Here is a 10038-nt window from a genome sequence, read left to right as displayed (position 1 = left end):
CGGCGCCCCCATCTCTCCCTCCTCTCCGACTGCAACTCCGGCGAGATCCGGCGAACCTCGATCCGCGTGCTCGAGGAACCCTAGATCTGAGAATTTCGGAGGTTGATATTTTCTTGAAGTCCCGTAACTATTGCATTCTGTTACACTGTTCATGGCATCATAACTTTGCACCCGTAGCTCCGTTTTGGGCGTGCAATATGTCAAATTGTTCGTCTCGAAGAGAACATCATTTCATTCCATTTCATCATTTACATTTGAGCTCATCTTGATGCCCGAAATGCTGTTGGAAGAGGGCTATGTGATGTTAGTTTCTGTTTCTTAACAGAACTTGCACTTTTGTCATTTTTGCCATGATTAATGCGTGCACCTTATGAACTTGAGCCCTACATATGTTTTGATCTATGCCATGCCATCTTTACAGGGGTGTATGCCATGTATTTTTGTGATCTATGTGGTGACTAGCACAAGCATGCAAACTAGGCTTCGTGACATTGCTGTTTTAAGTCCCTGTTCTGCTGTTATTGTGATGCCATGTAAACATGTTGCTACGGAGAGATCCATGCATATTTAGAGATACTTCAGTAAGGGTGTTTTGAACATATGGTTATGCTCTATCCATTCATGCCCTTGTTTGAAATTATGGAGTAGTCTAGCATGTCATTTTCGTGCTCTACTTTTGCTACAAAATTTTTCCTGGCAGATTGTTTACACGATATTCAATTTTTACGAGGTTGGTGTAGTTGATCCGTGTATGCTATGATGTTGTTCTAGCCATGTATAGCTTCTATGCCATGTCTTCTTGATGGATGTATGCTTAGTTTATCATGAGGTGCTCTGTAGTGAGTGCATCGAGCTCACGAAGGTACCTTCGTAAATCTGTCAATGCCATGCTTGTTTTGCTGAATCTGTTAACGAAACTTGCTATGTTTACATGCATGCCATCATTTCTTATGGTCCTTTTTGGCTTATGGTCAGTAAGGGACTTTTGATCTATGCTTTGAGTAGATTCATGTCATGCCTTGTTTTGCTATTATAAGTTCCTGTAGCATGTTGATAACTTGCTCTGAACATTGCTTCCTGATGCTGTTTATGCCATGTCCAGCCTGATATTTTTTGCACTTTCACCATGCTTGTTTGGACCTGTTGTGATGTGTTTTAGCCGTAGCTCAGTGTTCCTTTTTTGTTAAGCATCTCCTGTAGATCACTGCCATATGCTTTGTTTGTATGTTGGCGTGTTGTAGCATAGTTTCTTGTTGCATGCTAAGTAGCATCATGCTGTTAATCGCAGATTTGTGCCCTTATTGTTTTGCTTGCCGTTTGCAAACCGTGCATCCGTTTCCGGTGATCTTTATATCGATTTCAACCGAAATCATCTCATCTTTCTAGCGGCATACTTGGTTTGCCAAGTTGATGCCTTGTTCATCATTTTCCTCCTGAAGCACGCATATGCATTGCATATCACATCTCGCATATCATGGCATGCATTGCATCTTGTTGCTTGTGCATTGCAGCGTGATTTATTGTGGTTCCTTTGCTTGTGTTCTTGCTTTGGGTAGAGCCAGGAGACGAGTACGTGAACGAGGAACCTGTTGAGAACGCTTACGAGGATCAAGCGTTCGACAACTCTGAGAACTTTACAGGCAAGATGACCATACCTTCGATATCACTTCTATCTTTGCTTTGCTAGCTGTTCACTCTTTCGCTATGTTAGCCCTACCTGCCTTTGTTTTCCATGCCTCCCTATTTCCATGTAAATCCTCTAACCACCCTGTCCTAGCAAACCGTTGTTTGGCTATGTCACCGCTTTTGCTCGGCCCCTCTTATAGCGTTGCTAGTTGCAGGTGAAGAAGAAGTCTGTTCCAGGTCGGAACATGGATATTTTGGGATATCACAATACCTCCTGTTTAATTAATGCACCTTATATATTTGGTAAAGGGTGGAAGGCTCGGCCTTATGCCTGGTGATTTGTTCCACTCTTGCCGCCCTAGTTTCCGTCATACCGGTGTTATGTTCCTTGATTTTGCGTTCCTTACACGGTTGGGTGATTTATGGGACCCCTTGACAGTTCGCTTTGAATAAAACTCCTCTAGCAAGGCCCAAACTTGGTTTTACCATTTGCCACCAAAGCCTTTTTCCCTTGGGTTTTCGCGAGCCCGAGGGTCATCTTTATTTAACCCCCCGGGCCAGTGCTCCTTCGAGTGTTGGTCCAACCTGAGCGATGTCCGGCGCCCCCTGGGCAACCAGGGTTTATGCCAACCCGACGTCTGGCTCATCCGGTGTGCCCTGAGAACGAGACATGTGCAGCTCCTATCGGGATTTGTCGGCACTTCGGGTGGCTTTGCTGGTCTTGTTTTACCATTGTCGAAATGTTTTGTGAACCGGGATTCCGAGACTGATCGGGTCTTCCCGGGAGAAGGTTTATTCCTTCGTTGACTGTGAGAGCTTATGATGGGCTAAGTTGGGACACCCCTGCAGGGTATATAATCTTTCGAAAGCCGTGCCCGCGGTTATGAGGCAGATGGGAATTTGTTAATGTCCGGCTGTAGATAACTTGACACTTGACTTCATTAAAATGCATCAACCGTGTGTGTAGCCGTGATGGTCTCTTCTCGGCGGAGTCCGGGAAGTGAACACGGTTTGAGTTATGCTTGACGTAAGTAGTTTAAGGATCACTTCTTGATCGCTTCTAGCTTCTCGACCGATGTGCTGCTTCTCTTCTCGCTCTCACTTGCGATTGTTAGCCACCATATATGCTTAGTGCTTGCCGCAGCTCCACCATATTGCCTTGTCCTACCTATGAGCTTAAATAGTCTTGATCTCGCGGGTGTGAGATTGCTGAGTCCCCGTGGCTCACAGATTCTACCAAAACAGATGCAGGTGCCGAGGATACTGGCGCAGATGGTGCAACCGAGCTCAAGTCGGAATTTGATGAGGCCCTTGGTCGTTACTGTGTTTCGTTTCCAGATGATCAGTAGAGGTGCCCAGTCGGGACGATCGGGGATCTGTGTAGCATTTGGGGTAGTCTTCTTTTATTTTGGTTCCGTAGTAGGACCTTGAGTGTTATCTGGATGATGGATGTTTATTTATGTATTGTGTGAAGTGGCGACTGTAAGCCAACTATGTATCTTTCCCCTTATGATTACATGGACTGTGCGAAGATTACCTCACTTGCGACATTGCTTTCAATGCGGTTATGCCTCTAAGTCGTGCTTCGACACGTGGGAGATATAGACGCATCGAGGGCGTTACACCATCCTCTTAAGAAAAATGAAATACTTGATATCTTTTATAATGGACTAACCGATGCTTCCAAGGACTACTTGGATAGTTGTGCTGGTTGTGTTTTCAGGGAAAGAACAGTCAACGAATCTGAATTACTATTGAATAATATATTGACTAATGAAAATAATTGGACTCTCCCTGAGCCAATTCCTGAGGCAATTCCTGAACCAATTGAGCCAACTCCTGAGCCTATTCCTAAACCCACTCCAAAGAAGAGAGGTGTTTTATTTCTCAGTCCTGAAGATATGCAAGAGGCAAATAAATCAATGAAATAAAAAGGTATTAAAGCTGAAGATGTTAAGAATTTACCACCTATTGAAGAAATACATGGTCTTAATATACCGCCTGTTGAAGAACCACATTGTCTTGATAACCCGACACAGGTAGTAAAGGTAAATTCTCTCTATAGATTTGATAAAGTTGAAATCCCCTCTACTAAATTTCATAGCCCATGCTTAGATGAATTTGATGACTTTATGGCTAGACAAGAAAATTTTAATGCTTATGTTGGTAAAGAATAATGCTTTCGAAATAGGACGCTTGAGTGATTATATGGCTAGAGTTAAAGGTGAACTTAAACTCGTTAGCAAATATGCTTCTATGGTTGCTACTCAAGCTGAGCAAGTACATAAAGATCAAGATGATTTGCTTGATGAATTAAATAATAAACCTGACTTTGCTATTAGAGTGGCTACTAGAACTGGTAGAATGACTCAGGAACCTTTGTATCCTGAAGGCCACCCTAAGCGAATTGAGCAAGATTCTCAGTGAAATTATTTAGAGGCACCTAGTTCTTCTAAAAAGAAGAAAAAGAAAAATGATAGGACTTTGCATGCTTCTAGTGAACCTAGTGTAGACACACCTGAGAATCCCAATGATATTTCTATCTCTGATGCTGAAACACAATCAGGTGATGAACATGAACCTAGTGATAATGTTAATGATAATGTTTATGTTGATGCTGAACCTAGCAAAAACAATGATGTAGAGATTGAACCTTCTATTGATCTTGATAACCCACAATCAAAGAATCAACATTATGATAAGAGAGGTTTTGTTGCTAGGAAGCATGGTAGAGAAAGATAACCATGGGTTCAGAAACCCATGCCCTTTCCTCGTAACCATCCAAGACAAAGGATGATGAGGATTTTGAGCGCTTTGCTGAAATGATTAGACCTATCTTCTTGCGTATGCGCTAAACTGATATGCTTAAAGTAAATCCTTATGTGAAATATATGAAGGATATCATTACAAACAAAACCGGAAGCTAAAATTTCCACCATGCTTGCTAATTACACTTTTAAGGGTGGAATACCAAAGAAACTTGGAGATCTAGGGGTACCAACTGTACCATGCTCCATTAAAATAAATTACGTTAGAACTGCTTTATGTGATCTTGGAGCCGGAGTTAGTTTTATGCCTCTCTCTTTATATCGTAGACGTGAATTGAATAAGTTGACACCTACTGAAATATCTTTGCAAATGGCTGATAAATCAACTGCTATACCTGTCGGTATTTGTGAGGATGTGCCTATTGTGGTTGCAAATGTCACTATCTTAACGGAGTTTGTTATTCTTGATATTCCCTAGGACGATAGTATGTCGATTACCCCTTTTGAACACTGCAGGGGCTGTTATTGATTGCAACAAAGGCAATGTCACTTTTCATGTTAATGTTAATGAGCATACGATACACTTTCCGAGGAAACAATCTCAAGTTCATAGCATCAATTCTATTGGAAAAGTTGCAACTATCATTATTGGAGGTTTTGAATTTCCTCTCCCTACTGTCAAGAAAAAATATGATATTCTTATTATTGGGGATGTTCATATCCCCGTTGAGGTAACTTAGTGTTATTCGAAATTTCTCTGGTTCCGTGTTATTCAAAATGAGCTTATTAACAAGACTTGATCAACCATGTTAGTGGATTCATTTTGATGATCACGAGATGGATGAAACTAGAAGGCACAACCTTCTGTACCCTCTTTTTACTTTCTGTTATCTAGAATAAATAAAGCAAAAATAGTATTATCCGTCTGTTTTCTTAATTATCCGTGCAATAAAAAATATCCCGAAAATAGAAGTGCTCCAAATACCATGCAAATTTAGTATGATTTTTTATGGAATATTTGAGGATTTTAGGCACTGAAATCACTGCAGGAGGGGCAAGCACCAGGCCACGAGAGTGGAGGGCGCGCCCACCTTCCCTGGGCGCGCCCCCCTATCTCGTGGGTCCCTGGTGGCCCCTCTCCACTTATGCCAGCACCCACACACTCCATCTTCTTCCCAAAAAAATCCCCATCCAGCTCAAGCACGAGTTCTAGCTCATTTTGCTGTGATTTTCGATCTCCTTGCTCAAAGCTCCATTCACAAAACTGCTTTGGGAGATTGTTGCTTCGTATGTGACTCCTCCATTGGTCCAATTAGTTGTTGTTCTAGTGCTTTATTCATTGCAAATTTTTGCTAAATAGGTGACCATGTTCTTGAGCTTGCATGTTAAATTTATGAGGTCCCAAGCAATTCTAATGCATGATATAGGCTCTAGGCACTTGTAGGAGTAGTTGCTATCAATATTGTTTAGTTTTATTCACTTTTATTTTGAAGTTACTACAATTTCAGAAAATGAATTATGTCTAGGATAATGTACCATGGTGGTTCCTCGGTGAAGAAAGGGCCTAGGATTGCTATACATGAGCAAGATGTTGAATTACCGTGGGACGCAGATGTACGAGCTTGTGAGTGGCCATCCGATGATTTTATGGTCGAAGCAGGCTTTAAGGAGGAATTTGACGCGTATGTGCGTAATGCTGATCTGGAGGACTTCTTACAAGATAAGTGTCCTCAGTACTATAAATTGACTAATTCCTTTGTGCGCAGGTTTAAATATAGTTGTGCACGTAATTCTCCTAGTGTCCTATTTGATAACTATAATACATCTTATACCATGGACCTAGAGGATTTTACAACTGCTTGCAAACTTCCACAGTGGGGCAGTATTAATGATCCCCACAAATCTGAATTTAGAGACTTTCTTACTAGTATTAATGTGGGAGAATCCAGGGACATAGCACAAGCTACCATAGGGAGCATTCATTTTCCTGCTATACATTATTTTTCTCTCTTCATTGGTAGATGCATTAATGGTAAAGATGAAGCTTGTCATATGTGTCTCCCTGATCTTTGTGTCCTCAAGAGTGCTGTGTTAGGTTATAAAGATTATAACTTGGGGGCAATAGTTGCACGTAGGTTGCATAATAATGGTAGAGCCAGAGATTTATTTGGAGGTATTTATGTGACCCGTGTGGCTAACTATCTTGGTATAGCCCCACGAGAGGGGGATATGATGATACCTCCTGCTTATTTAGATTATGACGCTATGGTCAATCATCATTTTCTTAGGAGGAATGAACAATTCCTCCAGTATCGACTAATCTATGATAGACGCAACGTCGTCCATGTTACTCTTCCTGGTCCTCTCCTTTTTGATTACCAGGGAAAAGGAAGGTATGTTGTTACCAGGGAGGAAGCAGCTGAACACGAGGGGAGAGCGGAAGCGGCTCGCCAACATGCCGCAGGTCAGGAGGCATTTGCTGCTGCATCTCAGTACAACCCCAGTTACAACTACGGATATCAGCCAGGTCCCTCGCATTAGACCAACTTAGGCCAAAAGCCTAAGCTTGGGGGAGTACGTATTTCTCACCGACTTTACATTCATGTTCACACACAATTCTAGTCGTCGGTGCTCATACTCTTTCATTGTATAATCCATGTTAGTTTAATTTTCTTTTTCTAGTTTTCTTCTTGTGTGTTTGATAAACTTTAAGAAAAACAAAAAAATTAGTTAGTTTAATTTCCATGCTTGTAGTAGAAATTAGAATGAAAACCCAAAAAGATTTCTCGTTCTTCTTCTTACTTGTTGGGAGCTTTCCCGTGTAAATAGTTTTTATTTTCTTTTCTTTCCTTTGGGGGTCGAGAGTAGAAGACCATATTAAAAATGTTTAGTGGCTCTCATATGCATGATTGTTTATTTAACTTAGAGCCCATATTACCTTGTCTTCTCTCTTGAGTTGAATGCTTGTAGATTCCAGCTTAGACCAATGCACGTGCACTATTATTATTATACACATTGTTTGGTCGTGCAAGTGAAAGGCAATAATGACGATATATGATGGACTGATTGAGACAAGAAAAGCTGGTATGAACTCGACCTCTCTTGTTTCTGTAAATATGATGAGTTCATTGTTCCTGATTCAGCTTATTATGAAGTAAACATATTTGCAATGACATTTAGAGATTATAGTTTCTTGTGCCATGCTTGATTAGCTATGAGTTATACTGGTTTACCTTGTGTGCCAACATGCTATTAGAATTATTATGATGTGTTATGATGGGATGGTATCCTCCTTTGAATGGATTGAGTGACTCGACTTGGCACATGTTCACGCATGTAGTTCAAACAAATCAACATAGCCTTCATGATATTTATGTTCATGGTAGATTATATCCTACTCATGCTTGTATTCGGTGTGAATTAATTTTAATGCATGTTTATGACTGTTGTCGCTCTCTCAGTTGGTCGCTTCCCAGTCTTTTGCTAGCCTTCACCTGTACTAAGCGGGAATACTGTTTGTGCATCCAAACTCCTTAAACCCCAAAGTTGTTCCATATGAGTCCACCATACCTACCTATATGCGGTATTTACCTGCCGTTCCAAGTAAATTTGTATGTGCCAAACTCCAAACCTTCAAATGAAATTCTATTTTGTATGCTCGAGCAGCTCATGTTTCAACTAGGGCTGCCTATATCTTCCATGCTAGGTGGGTTATTCTCAAGAGGAGTAACTCCGCTCCTCATTCACGAGAAAGGGCCAGTAACCGGGATGCCCAGTCCCATGATCCAAAAAGATTAAAGCAAATCAAAATAATTAAACAACCCCCCCCAGGGCTGTTGTTAGTTGGAGGCACTCGTTGTTTCGAGCAAGCCATGGATTGATGTTTGTTGGTGGTGGGGGAGTTTAAACCTTTACCATTCTGTTTGGGAACTGCCTATAATGCATGTAGTATGGAAGATATAGCCATCTCATAGTTGTTGCGTTGACAGTGAAAGTATGCCGCTCAAATTGTTATTCAGTCTCTATTTTAAAATCGAGCTCTGGCACCTCTACAAATCCCTGCTTCCCTCTGCGAAGGGCCTATCTATTTACTTTTATGTTGAGTCATCACCTTCTTATTAAAAAGCACCCGCTGGAGAGCACACTATCATTTACATTCATTACTATTGGTTTATATTGAGTATGACTTGACTGGATCTCTTTTTACCATGAATTACAATGTTTAGTCAGTCCTTGATCTTTAAAGGTGCTCTACATTTATGTTTTGCGGTCTCAGAAAGGGCTAGCGAGATACCATTTTGTTATATCATGTTATGATTGTTTTGAGAAAGTGTTGTCATCCGAGTTTTATTATTATGGCTCGCTAGCTGATTATGTTATTGATATGAGTAATTGTGATACCTAGGTGTTATTGTCAGTATGGTTAGTTCCTAATATTTGCTGAAACCTGAATGCTGGCTTTGCATGTTTACAACAACAAGAGCAAATAGAGTTTGTAAAAGTTTTTCTTTATCACTTTTAGTTTATCAACTGAATTGCTTGAGGACAAGCAAAGGTTTAAGCTTGGGGGAGTGGATACGTCTCCAACGTATCTAATTTTCAAAACACTTTTGCCCTTGTTTTGGACTCTAACTTGCATGATTTGAATGAAACTAACCGAACTGACGTTGTTTTCAGCAGAACTGCCATGATGTTGTTTTATGGAACGAATGCGGCGGTTGCGCACATTGGACTGGAAGGCTTCTATAATGGATGTCGGATGGATATTTGGAATATTTCTATGAACTTTACTGAATCTTTGTAAATACTTACGGAGGGTTTCTCCTTCCTTCTGCTGGAGAAGCTGCAGGTCGCTGGGCCTGTCGGGCTCTTGGTGGCCACCAATGAACTCATGGCATAGATCTACCCATGACAAAATGGAGTTCTCCGGCAGGTGCATTAGCCAAGACCTCACATTGGACTTGAGGGCCACAGGGTCATAGTTGGCGAACACCTTCTCATCTCTTCCCCCGGCAGCCTGAACGGCGATGATGTAGATCCTCAGGAACTCTGCCAGGTTCAGCCTCCCGTCGTATTTTTCAGGTATCTTTGGCTTGAACATGCGAGCGGACAGTCAACGGACTTGCGTAGCTCTCGTGTAAAGGCAGGGCAGCCGACCTCGAAAGGCAGGCACCCGCCAACACCGAGCGCAGGCTCGTCGACGTTGAGGCCGTCGAACCCGTCAGTCTGGTGGGTGTCGTCTCCTTGCTGTTTGGCGACGACACGTGCGTCTCCCCGCCGCCTGTCTTCCAGGGTTCGTTGTTGGCCTGGAAATGCTCGAGGGTTAGAAGAGGCCATCGAGACGTCGTCGGGGTCTTGCTTCAGCTCGCCCGCGTCGGCTCCATTGTGGGGACTGCACGGTGGGGACGGCCCCTGATACGTCTCCAACGTATCTACTTTTCAAAATACTTTTGCCCATGTTTTGGACTCTAACTTGCATGATTTGAATGAAACTAACCCGGACTGACGTTGTTTTCAGCAGAACTGCCATGATGTTGTTTTATGTGTAGAAAACAGAAGTTCTCGGAATGTCCGGAAAATCCACGGAGGCACTTTTTGGAAAATATAAAACATACTGGCGAAAGAATCAAGACCAGGGGTCCAC

This window comes from Triticum aestivum, chromosome 6B (assembly GCF_018294505.1).
Source record: "Triticum aestivum cultivar Chinese Spring chromosome 6B, IWGSC CS RefSeq v2.1, whole genome shotgun sequence".
Taxonomy (NCBI): domain Eukaryota; kingdom Viridiplantae; phylum Streptophyta; class Magnoliopsida; order Poales; family Poaceae; genus Triticum; species Triticum aestivum.
This window is presented reverse-complemented; position numbering follows the sequence as displayed.